Source organism: Acipenser ruthenus, chromosome 9, assembly GCF_902713425.1.
Source record: "Acipenser ruthenus chromosome 9, fAciRut3.2 maternal haplotype, whole genome shotgun sequence".
NCBI classification, from domain to species: Eukaryota; Metazoa; Chordata; class Actinopteri; order Acipenseriformes; family Acipenseridae; genus Acipenser; species Acipenser ruthenus.
The window spans coordinates 36,217,489-36,235,436 of NC_081197.1; positions in this window are offsets into that span (position 1 = coordinate 36,217,489).

The window sequence follows — 17,948 nt, forward strand, 5'->3', positions numbered from 1 at the left end:
AAAACTACAAAATAAAGGTGCTGCTTACGCAGTGCCCCCACTGCTGCTAAACCGGTCAGTATGGGCCTCCGACCTACGCTCAGCTATTTCTATACACTGGGGTGGCCAGAGTTCCCCGTATACCTACACACGTCCCCTCAGGTACGTAATTATTTCTTTTACTTTGTAAATTATTTTAAGGCAGACTGTCTCCCTCAGCCGGGTTTGCCTGGTCCTTGTTTTACACTGGCGTCTTCTGCCAGCGTCACTGTATATTTCCGAACACGGCCACCTGAATGCACAACCAAGCACAGTTCTTATGGGTCGAGCAATCTCCCAAGGCCCGCCTCTCAGCCACTCAGAGAGAGGGAAAGCCCACACACCCTCTTCCCCACCTCTCCGTGTCACTGCCATGACTGACAGGCAGATCCTACAAGACTGCTGCCCTCTTCTTGCAGTACCACGCATGTGCCAGATAGTCAGTCCAGATCTCCCCTGTTATAGTGATATTATTAAGGAGGAAAAGGATTGTACAGATCCAAGGTTCATTATGAACCTCTACTGACACCCTGTGCACTGGAATTTGAGAGTTATATTCAGCCATCACAATACCAGGGGCTTCACAATGCAAACGTTAGCCAGAAACCATAGCATTTAAATACAAACTTAAACCAACTTGAAACACTCTTTATTAGTGATTAGAAGTAATTTACAAATTCCTGTTGACATTGGTTGTTATGTGACACTGTTGTCTAAGCCTCCTGCAGTATTTGATAAGGTAAAGTGTCCATAGCATCTGTTCTGTGATCCATACACAGCAACCATACCCTCAAGACAAGCGATGAAGCTGAATAAGGCTTTAGCATCATTAAGTTGTACTATTCCTACCCTTAAAAGCACTAGATAGTATTGATAACAGTGCAGCCCTTTTTAATATTTTCTACTGCAATGCAGTATGATCCAGAATAAACAATAGAAACAATGCATTTACTGCTCCCCTTGAGTGTTTTACATAAATATACCATAATGTAGAACAACTTCTAAAAAACGACTCTGGCAGTTTTGAACCATTAGACACCATAACTGTAAGTTGTCAAATGTGTCATTACGGGCTACCTGGTGCAACCAGAAGTCAGCAGTTCTTTGGAATGACGAATTTGGCAATCATTTGGCAAAGAAACATAGTTTGCCAGTGTGTTGGCAGAACAGAACTATATTTGTATGCTTCCTGAGTCTTGCGTTGTACTTTCACATTTCTAAAGTGGTATTTATTCAATCTGCTGCTTTGGCAGAAAAAAAGAGTCATCAGTAATGTCACATGGGAGAATGTTATGGCATGAGCTGATGCATTTGTGATTAATTTAGCTCATTAACAAAGATTGCTATAAAGGCTGTAGTCCAACAAGGCTTCCTTGTATCTGGCAGTTCTCAGAAGGAAAGAAATACTATCTCACACACTAATGCACACGTGTACACTCTCACACATTCACACACTAGTAAACTATCAACTGCTGTACTGTACAGGCAGTTGCACTTTTAAGACACAGCTATGTTTTCAAGAGTATACAATATCCCCTGCTACAAAGTTGTCTTAACAGGCCCGGAAATAGAGAGGCTTCCCATTCTTATGATTTGCAGAATATTTAAAGTGGAAGAGCAGTAAAACTATTTCACATGCCATAAAATTCCACTCTGCCCATTTCTGACCATAAATGAATAAGTCAACCAGTGCCATCAATTTAACATCACTGTTATCACTATGCCATCAGTAATTAAACATACATTCCTGGATCTGTGAGCATGTTTATGTGATATGAATGTGCATGTGTTCACATAACATATTGTGAAGAAACCTGAAGGTGGTGGTGCAGCTCCCCAGCCAATGCCAGTTGGCTGCCAAATGAGGGGGAATTGTGGGGACTCTTTTGGGTGTTTTAGGGGGCTTAGAGGGGTCGAGCAGGGTTGGGAGGTATGATTAGTGAATTATAATGGACCACCATCAGGTGGGGGGTTGATGTCGTGGGTTAATACCATGGGGGCACACGTGGGTGTTTCTCTGTGTCGTAACTGGCACTGCTCAGTTAGTTCTTTGTCATGGGAGAATATTAGGTAAATATTAACCTCTATTAAGTATTGGAACAAGTTGTCCCAGTAAGTTTCTGCATTAAATTCACATTTTAAATCACAAGGCTGACTTCAGAGTTTCAGAGAAGAAACTGATTTATTTGCAAAAAAAAAAAAAAAAAAGGTGTTATGACATTCAGCTGTTTTTCCAACCCAATGGAAGGGGGAAATAAAACACATATATCATGGTATGAGTTGTTAGCCATGGCTTAAAGTATAAAAAATAACCCATTTTCCACCAGCACATGTACTGCAGCACAATGTAGCCAACTTAATTGCCAATAGTTTCAATCACATTTTCTGCTTTGAGATCGATCCTCACGAATAAAAAAGGATATATGTCATGATTCTGGACACTGAACAAACTAGAGACTTTTACTTTAGTAACACGTACCATAAATCAAGCTGTGAATCTGAGGTAGCCGTAACATTTTAACACCTATACGCACACATGGGCTTCTAATAGCACTCCCACATCTTCACTGAAGCGTTGTTTTCACACCTGCACGTTAGTGCCCTGTAGAAGTCAGTTAGTTATGCTTACTTGTCTTGTGGTGGAGGGGGTGACACAAAAGGTCTTCAAAAAGGTTAAAGTAATTGGAGAGTTCTGGCTGGCATGTCACTTGGTAGATCCTTTTATTTATATTTTATTGTTTTTTAAATTGCATTTTTGTAGAAGGAAAGTAAATGCCTTTGTATTATATTATATGAAAAACATTACTATAATACATTTTTACAGTTTGTATTTGAGTGTACAGAACGTTGTTGTCTTCTTAATGTTGTGTAAGGCCTTATCTCATTGATTAAATCCATTAGGCACTCCCTTATTCCTGTTAATATAAATTAAAACAATCTGCCACTGGGAGTTCTATATTCTTGATAGTCGATGCATTCTTTGATAGATGTGGACAGGTCTGAGGTAAACCTACAGCAATTGCTTCAATCATAACACTGACTGAAGGCATTTGACAGCATGTTTGTCTAATTAACTTTGACATTTTACCTCTGAGTTTTAATCAGAAACATCCATCTTTTTCTATCAAAGCAAGCTTGTGAATGTACAAAGTGGTATTCACTAGAGACAATGAGAAAGGACATTACTTACGATACTGATGATGCTATCGATTAAAATAGCTGTGTCTGTTGACTTGCTGACTTTATAATAATGTTGTTGGTAGAGATCTATAGATAGTAATGAAAAGTCAACTTGCTTACCAGTATAGCCATATTTTATATCATATGGGTTTGTGATTGAATATGTTCAAGTCAATTATATATTATTATTAACTATGCCTACTGTATAAATGTCAAAGTCTAAGATTATAATAAAAGTTAATCTAATGGCAGCACATTCACACTTTTATTTGTATAGATTAAGTTTTACAAGTAAAAACAAATACATGTGTTAAGTAAAACATTGGTCTAAATAGGAGTACCAGCACTGATGACAATATATAATCATCAGGAATGCTTTAGTAGTTCCCATACAGGTTAAACATGTGTTATGTTTTAGAAGGCTGATGCCATATGACCAGTCAGTCAGTCAAATCTCTTTGTATTCACTGTAAGTTGCAACCAGCAATACAAACAAAATGTAATAAAATGTGATTGTGTTTTATTACTGCTTGAAATCGAGAGAGTGTCTCTCACAGTTTAACTTGTATTCCGTGTTCATTCTGCATTTTAATACAAAATGAATACAATCTGTGTTTTTCTTGCCTGAATTCTGTTCCATTTACACTTGTTTTCCTTATCATTTTTTCACAACTACTGCAGCCACACTATAGTAATACAAAGGCGCTCGCTATTGTTCCCCATCGTTAAAGAAAACAAGGTAAGAGGGCTGCTGTTCACAAACATAGCAGTCAGCAGGCTGTATTTTGACAAAGCAGTGTGTATTGAGGCTATGTTTAGATTTTGCTCTGTAGTTAACACTAAATAAATGATATTGTAGTGTAAAATTGGAAAAAGAGGAAAACTGAAAAAGAAAATGGCTTACTTTTAAAGACAACGTTCCCCTCACCCTATATATATATATATTTTTAATATAAATTAATAATTGCGTAAATAATCACATGGACAAAATTCAATGAAACGCTGCATATATTGAAATAATGTAAAATTCGGCATGACATTGGCAACTTTTTACAGACAGCCAATAGTGACAAACTTAATGCAGCATGCATATAACGTTATCGTGATCTCGCGATATGGAAATTAATATCGATAAAAAAAACTATTGACCATAAACAGCGTCACGGGGATATGTGGATCTATATATCATCATGCAATGAGGTTTTAACCAATCACATGCCAGAACTTCTAAGGACTGATTTAGTTTTATATATATAGTGGCAAACTGGGGTAAGCTTTGCCACTTTCAATGAGCTTTCCACACTCCCTTTCTGGTGTAAAGAACACTGGACCACAGATATTTTGCAAAACAGGATGGGGCCTGTATATTTACTTGCACACACAAAACCAACAAACAAAACAAAAGCCTAGCTCCTTCCAGGAGCGCTAAACTAAACTTCAAGTTCTGAACTATAACAGGACGGCTAAGCCGTTTACCGGTGAACCTTTCTTAAGGTTCCCCTCAACACAGGTCTCTCCCCAGGCCTTAGCCTTCACACAGACACCTGACACGCCTTGCAGACCTGTTTAAATACCTGCCTGCAAATTACAGGCAGGTGTACTTAATTACATCAGTGCCCGTTGAATCTGATACTGGTTCAAACCCCAATTAAACAAATTACATTTTGGCTGTGCAAAGGCAGCCACAAAACACACATTTCCCAGTGTGCAGGGACTCTATTTATGGCAAATATAGACTACCCTTTGAGACACATCAGAAAAAATGATTGCCCCCAAGGGAGGGCAATACTGACTGACAGTATATAACACCAGTCCCCATAATGAAATTCATAATCAAATATCTAGTGGTAGAACACAGTAAATTAAAACAATAATTAATAACTATTCTGCACCTTTTACATACATCCAGATATTTAACTGTCTAAAGAATCTTCACCAATAAATTGTAAAAGCTGACTATTGTATTAAGTTACATTATACACAGTTTATTTAACATTTACATGACCAATGAGAAGAACAAGCAACTTACAAATTTGTACATGCAACAATTTATATAAATTATTATCAAGTAACAAGTTAAGAAAAAATTACTGAATCACAGGGATGCCTTTTTTACATAAATTGCTATATGCATAATGGTTTTAAACCTTTTGCCTAGTCCAACTAGAACATTTCTTGGCAGCTTTTACATACCACAACCATTCAACGAAACATGCTTTGATTTTCAGTCTAAGAAAATACATGCATAAATTATTCCTCTTCCTATGAAAGGAAGATGGAATTACAGGCTATTCTTGCAATCCTTTTTAAATACAACATTGAAGTTGGAAGGAAAATCTAAAACCCCTACCAGAAATCCTATCCTAGGTAAATGTGGTGTATTCCCGTGTATTCCTCTGTGCCACTGAATCAATTTCACACTTTACTCACCTCACCTCACTGTTTCCATTCATTCATTGGTTTGATATTACCATGGTAACCAGGCAACATAGTGACATGTCAGCTAAGGCTACTCTGCCTGCCTCCAAATGCATGGTAAACATTGTTCCCTTGCCCAGCAAGCAGAAATTGAATTTTATACAGGAATACATATATTCTGATAATTCCATTATAACACCATACAAGATTAAGAAACATAGCTTGGGTTACATATGTTTTTTATTTATTTTATTATTTTTTATTTTTTCATTATCATTATAATATGTGTATGTACTGTATGTATATATTTGTTTTAGTACTTAGTCAAATAGCGTTTGTGCTTCCCTTTAGCAGAATCTGATGCCTAACCTTAATATAGAGTGAACATACAGACCTAACCTTATTTAGTGTTACTAAAGACTCGACATGCAGATGTCTTCATTATATCTATTTTCACATTAACAAACTCAGTAATTATATCTACCTCATTATGTTTTCATGGTGGATAGTGAATGATTGGATAATGGTTTGCTGTGTTTTATTTTCTGGTCAGTCTAGCGCTGCAGTCTTTAAGAAGGCAGAGCTGTGGATGATGTTGTTGTTTTTTTCAATTCTTTAAGTACATTAAACAAGAGTGTTAGATATTGCCTTATTAAAGCAATCCCCAGAGGTGTCGTACCCCACAGACCCAAAGACAAAAATCGACTGTACAGTACCTACTTCTAGCATTTTATTCCTATAGGGTATAGCAAGATTTGTAGTGTGGTTTATAGGTTAAATAATAATAATAATAATAATAATAATAATAATAATAATAATAATAATAATAATAATAATAATAATACGTTTTAGTATATATATATATATATATATATATATATATATATATATATATGTGTGTGTGTGTGTGTGTGTGTGTTATGGACTGTTGCGAAATCGGGCAGTTGCCGTATTGCCCGGGCAGTTGTCAAGATTTTTAACAGATACAGTATTCTACTAATAGAGAGTGAATTACCTCTGTTGCCTATAAGCGCAAAAGTGCACCACCATCGAGCCATTGCCATGTTTATTTAAATAACTTAAATACTTTCTGAAAAGGCTAGTTTAGAGCAATGGTACTCTACAAAATATCAATGCACAAGGTTGTTTTCATTGTGGGTTAGATATAGAGGTTAGAGTAATTGGGGGGAAAAAACGAGTCCAGAATAAAATGCAACAATATTTTATTGTATTCTTATTGCAGTAATGCAATACAGATCTCAGTGCAAGAGTTCCGTTGAATGAGTAATAACCACAGTTTAAACGTGAAAAAACCACCCAGTTAAATATAGTTACCTGAAACTCAGGAAGAACGCAGTGCCAAACAACTCATTTATCATAGCAATAGTAATCGTATTTTGGGAATACAACTGGAATAGAGAGGAAGTGTTGCACGAATTAATGAAAGATGTCGCCAATGAAGTTTGACCAGGACGAGGCTTCATGGAAATTAAAGTTTAAAAGCATGATGTGGTAGATATGAACTCCTTTTTACATAACTGAGCTTCTGTATCTTTGCCTGTTTTATGATCTCTCATTCAAACAAAGCAACTCTGCACTGAGATCTGTATGCATTACTGCAATAAGAATACAATCAAACATTGCTGCATTTTATTCTGACCCCCCACCCCGTATCTAATCCATGATATAACCTGTGGATTGATATTTTGTTGAGTTCCGTTGCTCTAAACTGCGTTGTCAGAAAGTATTTAAGCGTGTGCTTTTGCCAGAGGTAATTCACTCTCTATTAATAGTATACTTCATCTGTTAAAAATCTTTCTTCGCCATCAGCCCGGGTGGCTGTGGGCATTTCAGCACCTGCCCGATTTCGGCATCAGTCCATAACACACACACACACACACACATATATATATATATATATATATATATATATATATATATATATATATATATATATATATATATATAAAGCTATGTTATGTTAAATGGATTTTAGAAAATGAAAGTGGATGTAAATTAAAAGCAATTTCTTATTCCGTGCTGCAACTCTGCTGAGCTTGATTAAACTTCCGGGCATTGTAATCCATCATTTCGGGTGGCTGCTGAAGACTAGTATCCTCAGTCTCAGATCACATGACAAGGTACAGTGCATGATTAAGATCTGAGCCGTGTCATTGATCATCTCCTAAAGCACAACAAACACTAGGCTGCTTCCATTGGTTCCTTCTGAAAAAACCCCTATGCCCCTATGCAATAGTACACTAACTTAGATGTTTGTTTGTTTTTTTCCTTTTAAACACTTTTGATATTCTAAATATAGTATTTATTTAAAAGTGAGATTATAGTCCCAGGAATGTTACTGGGTTAGTTAAAACGACATCAACTCTTCTTCTTCTTCTTCTTCTTCTTCTTCTTCTTCTTCTTCTTCTTCTTCTTCTTCGTCTTCTTCTTACTACTACATTACATATGTCCATTAGAAACCAAAGCAATTTTCACAGACCACCCCTAAGTTTTAAAACATTAAAGTTGCTGCTTCATCCTAAACACAACTCTTTTTTTTTTTTTTTTTTACATAAATGATCTTTTTAACATTAATCCTCAAATAATAATTCTAACATAATTCTCACAACCATGTTCAACTCAAAAACAAACCTTGCTAACAGACTGGTGTTTGCATTCCCAAAGGTAATTGTAGGGAATCAGGGACACAAACGTACCCTGGTTTGAAATCAGCTTGCCACCACATCAATCTGAAAGCCAAAAAAGGCATGCTACTGCTACTGTTTGGGGCAATTGGTCATGAACAAGATCTGGAAGAGGGCATTGCCTTTTTTTTCAAATACTGTTTCTGTTATTGAAGAAAAATCTACAGAGATGATAGTTGATGATGGGATGATAGTGCTTATAAGGGAACACATTTCTTTAATATTTAAAAGCTTCAAATCCAATAGTTTTACATATATTATTATTATTATTATTATTTATTTCTTAGCAGACGCCCTTATCCAGGGCGACTTACAATCGCAAGCAAATACAAATACATTCAAGTGTTACAATATAAGTCATACAATAAGAACAAGAATTCTCAAGTGTGACAAACCACAGTTCAATAATACAGCAGATAATAGTGAAAGTTACATCAGGATATGATTAAATAGTGATAGTTACATCAGGATATGATTAAGTACAAAATACTACAGATTAAACACTTGGCAGATTACAATATTCTGAGGTACAGGATTAAATGCAGTAAAATAGGGGGCAGATAAGAGCAAAATAAAGCATATTTAAATGAAGGGTGATAGTGTCCCAGGATACAACAGAGGAGTTCTACAGGTGCTGTTTGAAGAGGTGAGTCTTAAGGAGGCGCCGGAATGTGGTCAGGGACTGGGCAGTCCTGACATCTGTAGGAAGGTCGTTCCACCACTGCGGAGCAAGGGTGGAGAAGGAGTGGGCTCGGGAGGCAGGGGAGCGTAGCGGAGGTAGAGCCAGTCTTCTAGTGCAGGCGGAGCGGAGAGGTCGAGTGGGGGTGTAGGGAGAGATGAGGGTCTGGAGGTAGCTGGATATACATGTACTGTATTTAGTTTATGATACAGCATCAGTGACAGGGTTGCTAATTTGTACCATTCAAAATGTTCTGTGTGCGGGGTAATGAAATCCACTGAAATATAATGATATAGAGCATTTACCCTTACGGGCCTTAAACAAAACACCAGAGATGTATTTGTAACCATGCTTGTAAAGGACACTACAGAAAGAACCAATGGAAAACCTTCAAAAGCCAAAACACATTTGTGTGTTAAGTGTTGTATGTTGCGTGTGTTAATGTTGGTGTATAGAGATTGGTACATGGGATATAAACGGGTCTGTGTTTCACGTGTATTTAAAAATGTAGATTTGTATTTAGGCACAAGGAGGGCACAAATCACTTCACGTGCTGGTTAAATGTAATATGTGAGCACGGGGTTGCATGTAATGAATTCACGTGCTGGGATTCAAGTGAATAATTAATTGGTAATTGAATCCTAGCACAACAGTATACATAGACACATTTTCATTCACTCGGGGTTGGGTGTTCGAGAGTGGAGAACGGGAGAGAGAGAGGAGTTAAAATAAGTAAAAGCGTAAATATAAGTGTTTGTACTCACCGTGTTTGTTTGTCTGTCCGTTCACCGTTTGTTAAATGTTAGTGCGTTTTGTTTGTCTATTTTGGCGCAAGTGCCGTGTCCTGTTTTGTGTTCAAACCTTTTATGTTTTGTCTGTTAATTATTAAATGCTGAGCGCGATCACGCACTCAACTTCACCAAAACCCCAAGTCTCTGTCGTTTTATTTCCTGGATCTGGTCTGACGCCACCCACTCCGGCCGTCTTTGTGACACAAGGTCAGGAATCCTACTGAGAGGCTTCTAACTTAAAAAAAAAAAAAAAGTTTTATCTGCCTTGTTATGTACTGCATCCTTAGGATATTATGACATCTTTAGCTGTTTTTTTTAGTTGTTTTCCTTCTTTTTTTATCAATGCTTTTCTATGCTGCCAATTCATATCCTTTTCAGAAGATGAGTGTTTTCTGATGTTCCTGTGTTTCTTATGGATTTTGAAAGGCTATACTGTCTGCTACAGCACATTAAAAGAAGTATCACATTGGCCTTCCACAAATATAAACCTCCAGACAGCACCTTCACAGCAATAGTTAAAAAACAGATTTAGCAGATGCCTTTATCCAAGGCGACTTACAGAGACTAGGGTGTGTGAACTATGCATCAGCTGCAGAGTCACTTACAAGTGCATCTCACCCAAAAGACGGAGCACAAGGAGGTTAAGCGACTTGCTCAGGGTCACGCAATGAGTCAGTGGCTGAGGTGGGATTTGAACCTAGGACCTGCTGGTTACAAGCCCTTTTCTTTAACCACTGGACCACACAGACAAAGGAGAACTACAATACTGAGAAGCAGGCAGTGCAGCTCATAAAGAGCCTAATAGGTGCAACAAAGCGCTCATTAAACCATAAATAAAGGAGGCTGTTCCACTGGAGGGTAACACATTGTACAGCACATTTAATTAAGAAGGTGTAATGCAGATATTACCCTGCTGATAAAATGCTGGATTTTCTCTCTCTTCCTTTACCACTGTCATCGTGAGGTTGATAGTATTGTGATAGCCTTGTTACTCCAAAAGACTTGTACTGGTAACAGAACAGTTCTTATAGAAAAATGGTCATTACCATCTTTATTTGAGTCCATTATGTTCATTCGATTTAATGTAATAGGGGGCTAGTAAGGCTTATTAATTCTGATGGCCTGGTAAAACGTTTTTTTTGTTTTTTTTTTTTTTTTCAGGAAGTAATATAATAATCAACCTTGAAATGACATTGAATTGACAAAAGTACAATACATTTAAAATATTTTAGATTGTAGCTTACCGATTAATAACAACAGCGTACTTGGGTACACAGTTTAAGAGTACATTATAATATTCACTTAAATGTAATTTTCTCATCCCTGCCATCTGTTGTATTACCTCAATACACACTTCTAGCTACAATACCGCCGGCTGGTCACAGCACACTTCTGCCACTTCTGTTTGTCACAGTCCAGTGCCTCTAATGTCTGTCTTTTCTTACATGCGAAGACAAGCCACTGATTTTCAATGCCACAGATGCCTTGCACCCCAGGAAACCCCAGTACATATCTACTTTATCAGCTGTCTCTTACATCATCTGTATGGCTCTGCAAACTGGCTACTGAAGATCCATACAAAGCCTCTTTTTTTCACGTCTTCTACATGCTGTACAATTTATTCACCTACTTCATTTTCATTATATCAACTTGAATAAATCCCCACCCCCCCTCCTGCTGTAGCCCCCAATACACAATTAAACACTGCCCTGCCAAAAAATAGATAATGTGGTGTTGCCTAGAAACATCAGTTAGATAAAGGCCTCTGAGACTGAGAATAGGAGGTGGACAGATCAAGAGAGATGTGTGAAGCCCATGCAGGTGTTCTTTGAATCATTTCCTGAACCTTCCCCATATTGAAAGAAAGCATATTTTGGATATATTATTTTAATAAAATAGCATTATATAGGTAAACCATATGTACTGGTGGAGAAATATTTTGTAGAAAATCCAGACACTGAGGGTATTACCAGGCATTAAGGGCTGTTTGGGTGATCTAGGTGAATGGTCAAAAAGAAGAATGGTTAAGAGGATGGAAAAGAGACACAATACAGCATAAAACATGAAGAAAAGACTAGAAATATTATGCAACATTGGAGTTGACACGACTTGTACTCCCTTACCTTTTAAAAAAGTTCTTATTGGCTGGTAATGCCCTCTGTGTCAGGAATCTTTGCTTAGGTTTACCTCACAAATAAATTACATTATAATGTTGTGACTGGCTGCTATATAAGTTGCCCTGTCTCTGGATGAAAAACAAGAGAAAAGAACAAAAAAGAATACTAGGCAATAACAGTCTAGTAGAAAGAATAGTCTGAGTTATTGTTCACTGCAGGCAAACCTTTTTTTTTTCTTCCTGTGTACCTAAAAACAAAGCTTGCCTCTGATCTGCATTGCAAATCCCGTAGTGGCTGCAGCAGTTGTAAGCAGCTACCCTACAATCAGCTGTGCCAAATCTGTTCCCAAGTGCCTGGCAGCAGCCACAAAGTGAACCGACTTCTAGAGCCAAAAAGATGTCGCAGGATCGAGAGGAACGGTAGTTCCTCTCACCAAGTTAAAGCGAAGCGCAAGAACTGCAAATGACTATCTATACAGCACGGATAGTTTACGTGTTTTCAGGGTATTGGCGCAGTGAAAGTAAATCAGCCAAAAGACACCATTCCACATTTAATTTGTAGTTCCCAACACTCTTACGTGAAATGTTGAAAAAAAAGTAAATACCGGTACCTGTCATACAGTAAGAGAAATAAGTCGCCAAAGGAAGTTAAAAAAAAACAACATATAAATAAAAAAAGGCCAGTTATATGTGGGATTTGAACCTACAGTTTGCAAGCATCTTGTGTTAACTATCAGTGCTACACAATGAGTTGAGATAAGCAGTATTTTGAAAGATGAAGTCAGCCAGCTGAGAATTCTCCAGAGTTATACTTTTGAGATTTTTTGAGCCACAATCCGTCTTCAATTCTCATTCTGAGATTTTGAGCTGGAGCTCTGAAAATTTTTGGTTTCCTGTGAGTGTAATGCTCATTATGGTCCCTATTGGCACAAGGAGGTACAATTACAGTACTAATATGAATTATATACGGTATTTCTATGTTGTTTGTATATAAACGTGTAACATCTTTTGTGAAATAGACTCACAATTAAAACAATGTACTGTATATAGCATATTTGGTATAAGAGTATCATAACTTGGTATGGGGATAAAAAAATAAAAAAATAAATAAATAATAATAAAAAAAAATTGTTCTACGTAGCGTCAGTAACTAGAATCTGTATATTTCCTGTAAAATCAGCTTCAGCGAGTGACAGCTAAGCGGTTAAGATAAGCCAAGGAGACTTCTGTTCATTTTTCAAGTTGCCTAAAATTACAGGTAGATGGATGCTGTTTGCAATTATTGTACTTTTAAATATGTCATAAATGATGTTTCTGTGATTTCATAGTAGTTCAGTAAAATAATACATGTAGTATAACACATTCTGTTAATGGTAAAGGCATATTTTATGAAAGGACTGGGAATCAAGGCTGACTGAGAAATATGTCCGGGTTTGGTTTGTGGAGAAAATGGCAGCCCTACCCTGAGTACTGCTCCTAAATATGAACACGTTACAATATACTAAATGAACAGATCAAGCTTATTATGATAGCTTGCAAAAGTAGATGAAAACATTCAGTACAATCGGGATAATACATCATCATTATTTACAAAATCTTGTTCATCTCATTGCTTGTTATAAAAGCTGTAACTTTACTGCTATACTACTTGCAAACTTGCATGCTACTTCGTGGCGTGAAAGCTACTGTGCCTGCACTCTAACCTGTATTAGAAGCATGTCTTGGGTTGGATTCCCAAACAGGGTTTATATTGCAAACTTAAAAAAAATTAAGTGTATTTTATTTATGTGTAACAAACACATTTTTAATGTGAAAAATGTATTTGATATGAATGACACTTTCATTGAACATACATACTTTTGCACACATAACTTTAACATTATATATATATATATATATATATATATATATATATATATATATATATATATATATATATATATATAGTTTCTATTGTATACTGTTGATGAACTAATATGAAATCATGATCGAAGACATGTCAATTGCATTATGCTGAATCAATTATTATATTTATTAAAAAAAGCATTAACACAATCCTGGCAGCATTGACGCATTAGACCTGATCAGCCTCTGGATAGATTCTGTGGGATGTTCTCCAGCTCTTCCTGTGCAGCTGCAGCAAGCTGCCGAAGGTTGGCTGGTCGCGGTTGCCCCACTGGTTGGCTTGAACAATGCCAGAGTCAGCGTTAAAGTCCTGGGCTGTTGTGGTGACCGTCTGCCTTCCAGGATGTGGCCTCTCCCTCACAGAGCCAGCTTCCTGGTTTCTCTGGACTAGTCTGCTGATTGTTGAAGCAGAACATCTCATTCTCCAGGCAACTTCTCTCACAGACAGGCCACCTTCAATCATGCCCATAGCAACTGATCTTAATATATATATATATATATATATATATATATATATATATATATATATATATGGCAGGATTTGAGCCCTAACTAGTCATACTTTCACTCCAAAGTTTTTTTCACTCCTTGGCATGTGTTTTTCAGGCACAATAAACATGGATCAAATGCATGAAAAACACAAGCCAAGTTAGTAGAAACAATTGGGGCAACCTTGGCCCCCACCGCTTTGACAGTTGTGCCTATTTGCTTTGTGCTGGGCAAGGTTGCCCCAATTGTTTCTTGAAACTTGGCTTGTGTTTTAGATATCTCCACTTTAAATGGCTGGGCATGTTTGGTAACTTGGCGTTTTTTCACATTTCCAATGTGTTTTTGTTTCAGATTCAAAACACAATCTGAAAACCTGTAAGCACGCTTGTTTTCATCACTTCTCATTTCACAGACTATTGACATGGGTTACGTACTTGAACATTTTCATTACATTACCTTGTATAGATCTGTGAACTTGGTGACCTTTGACGTAATACATTTTATATATACAATACCGGCACAAATTATGGCAACAACACATGATTTACAGCAAGACTAGGGGTGGGGATTATATTGCCCATTTGTCCTCACTCAGATCCCTTACTTACTAATTACCCTGGTATCTCTGAATAGATAATCGTCTCCTCTTTAATATGATAAATATTTTTTTAAGAGCAAGACATCTCACAAGTAAAATGGCACCCCAAAACTGAGGATGAGGAGTTTGTTGCCAGATAACTTCAGTCAGACTACTTGCTCACTAAATAACTTGGTATCTCTAAATAGAAAATGTATTTGATATGAATGACACTTTCATTGAACATACATACTTTTGCACACATAACTTTAACATTATATATATATATATATATATATATATATATATATATATATATATATATATATATATAGTTTCTATTGTATACTGTTGATGAACTAATATGAAATCATGATCGAAGACATGTCAATTGCATTATGCTGAATCAATTATTATATTTATTAAAAAAAGCATTAACACAATCCTGGCAGCATTGACGCATTAGACCTGATCAGCCTCTGGATAGATTCTGTGGGATGTTCTCCAGCTCTTCCTGTGCAGCTGCAGCAAGCTGCCGAAGGTTGGCTGGTCGCGGTTGCCCCACTGGTTGGCTTGAACAATGCCAGAGTCAGCGTTAAAGTCCTGGGCTGTTGTGGTGACCGTCTGCCTTCCAGGATGTGGCCTCTCCCTCACAGAGCCAGCTTCCTGGTTTCTCTGGACTAGTCTGCTGATTGTTGAAGCAGAACATCTCATTCTCCAGGCAACTTCTCTCACAGACAGGCCACCTTCAATCATGCCCATAGCAACTGATCTTAATATATATATATATATATATATATATATGGCAGGATTTGAGCCCTAACTAGTCATACTTTCACTCCAAAGTTTTTTTCACTCCTTGGCATGTGTTTTTCAGGCACAATAAACATGGATCAAATGCATGAAAAACACAAGCCAAGTTAGTAGAAACAATTGGGGCAACCTTGGCCCCCACCGCTTTGACAGTTGTGCCTATTTGCTTTGTGCTGGGCAAGGTTGCCCCAATTGTTTCTTGAAACTTGGCTTGTGTTTTAGATATCTCCACTTTAAATGGCTGGGCATGTTTGGTAACTTGGCGTTTTTTCACATTTCCAATGTGTTTTTGTTTCAGATTCAAAACACAATCTGAAAACCTGTAAGCACGCTTGTTTTCATCACTTCTCATTTCACAGACTATTGACATGGGTTACGTACTTGAACATTTTCATTACATTACCTTGTATAGATCTGTGAACTTGGTGACCTTTGACGTAATACATTTTATATATACAATACCGGCACAAATTATGGCAACAACACATGATTTACAGCAAGACTAGGGGTGGGGATTATATTGCCCATTTGTCCTCACTCAGATCCCTTACTTACTAATTACCCTGGTATCTCTGAATAGATAATCGTCTCCTCTTTAATATGATAAATATTTTTTTAAGAGCAAGACATCTCACAAGTAAAATGGCACCCCAAAACTGAGGATGAGGAGTTTGTTGCCAGATAACTTCAGTCAGACTACTTGCTCACTAAATAACTTGGTATCTCTAAATAGAAAATCGTCTCCAGTTTAAAAATATGCAAGAGATTTTAATGAACAGTCTCCGACAAGTGCTGTGGTACCCTAAATATGATCCACTTACTACCACTGCGGAATGACTGGGTATGGGATTTTTTCTTAATTTTATCTGCAAAGTTTTACCTGCACCACTCAGGAAAATCATTTTTTGGGTAATAGAGAGCAAATGCTCCTCCCAGTCATTCAGCAATTACATTTAGTCTTACCATATCTAGTATAAATATTTTCACATTAACACGTGACAGCAGGAATACAAATCAGTTACCCAGATTTTAACTTTTCATTCCCGCGCACTTCCATGTCGCATATCTTTGAAACAGATAGGTAGTTTGATAACGTAGGCTGTCAAACCATGGGTGTTGAAATGAATCTGTTGCTGCAGATAGCATCCACAGATGAACAGGAAATACAGTATACACAGTAAGTTTATGTACCATGTGAAAAAAACAGAACTGAAAAAAAACATGAACATATAGTTTTACTTTCAGTGCTTGCCCTGCTGCCAAATAAATATACATTTACCATAGTCTACCATGGTTTGTCATGTTTTTAATGTCCGACCTCACTGGGATTTACAATGCTTACCTATGCTTATCCATGCTTTTATCACACTTTGTTATGCTTTTATTATGGGAAACTTGAACAAGGGGCAGTACCACAAGATTAAAACATACTCCCTGAATACATTTGCATAAACTGCAAGTTGCCCAATAGGCTCCCACATTGCTAGTTGGGGGCATTGTTTGCAAACCTGTTCTTACTTTATTCTTAGACTGTCCTTATTAATTACACACAAAAGGAAAAACTATTTGCCTGGTAGCATGCCATTCATTAGTTGTGAGAGCCCATCAGTCATGCAGTATTGCCTTCTGTGTTTACCTATCAGTTCTCCATCTGATATCAAGGCAGTTCAAACATAAACAAACCCAATGTTTGTTTGTTTTTTTAAACTGTATTTCTTTTTAAAATGTTTTTTTTTTTTTTTTTTACTCAGTAATCTCAAAATGTTACAATTGGTAGGGCTAGCCAGTTTCTTATAAAGAACTGATAGTTGGTGGTGGTATTGATACAATATAGATAAGTGTTTTGTTCTGTTAAACAATAATGTAAAGACGATTATAATTGATTTATTCAGTTTGCTTGTCAAAGTGTAATCTGAATCGTGTGATGGTGCAATCAGGTGAGTGGATTTTTTACTTTATTTAATGGTAAGCCTGTTCTGAATGTTTTGTATGGCAGAACTGTCATGCAGAACTAAGCCAGCCGATGGTCACGTTTGCGTTCTACGTTCAATGCTACAGCAAACAATTCAAAGGGGAGTCATTAAAACTAGCCCTAAATCGGACTGATGTAATTAATTCGTTAAAGGTCTCCTTCCTGGTACTCAGTGGGGTAGTCAACTGATATCAAAGAACAGTTACTTTGTAGGCTTGAAAAGCACCATCTGTGAGCTTTCTACAGAAAGGTGGAAAGAGACATATCTAACAAACTCCCTTGCTC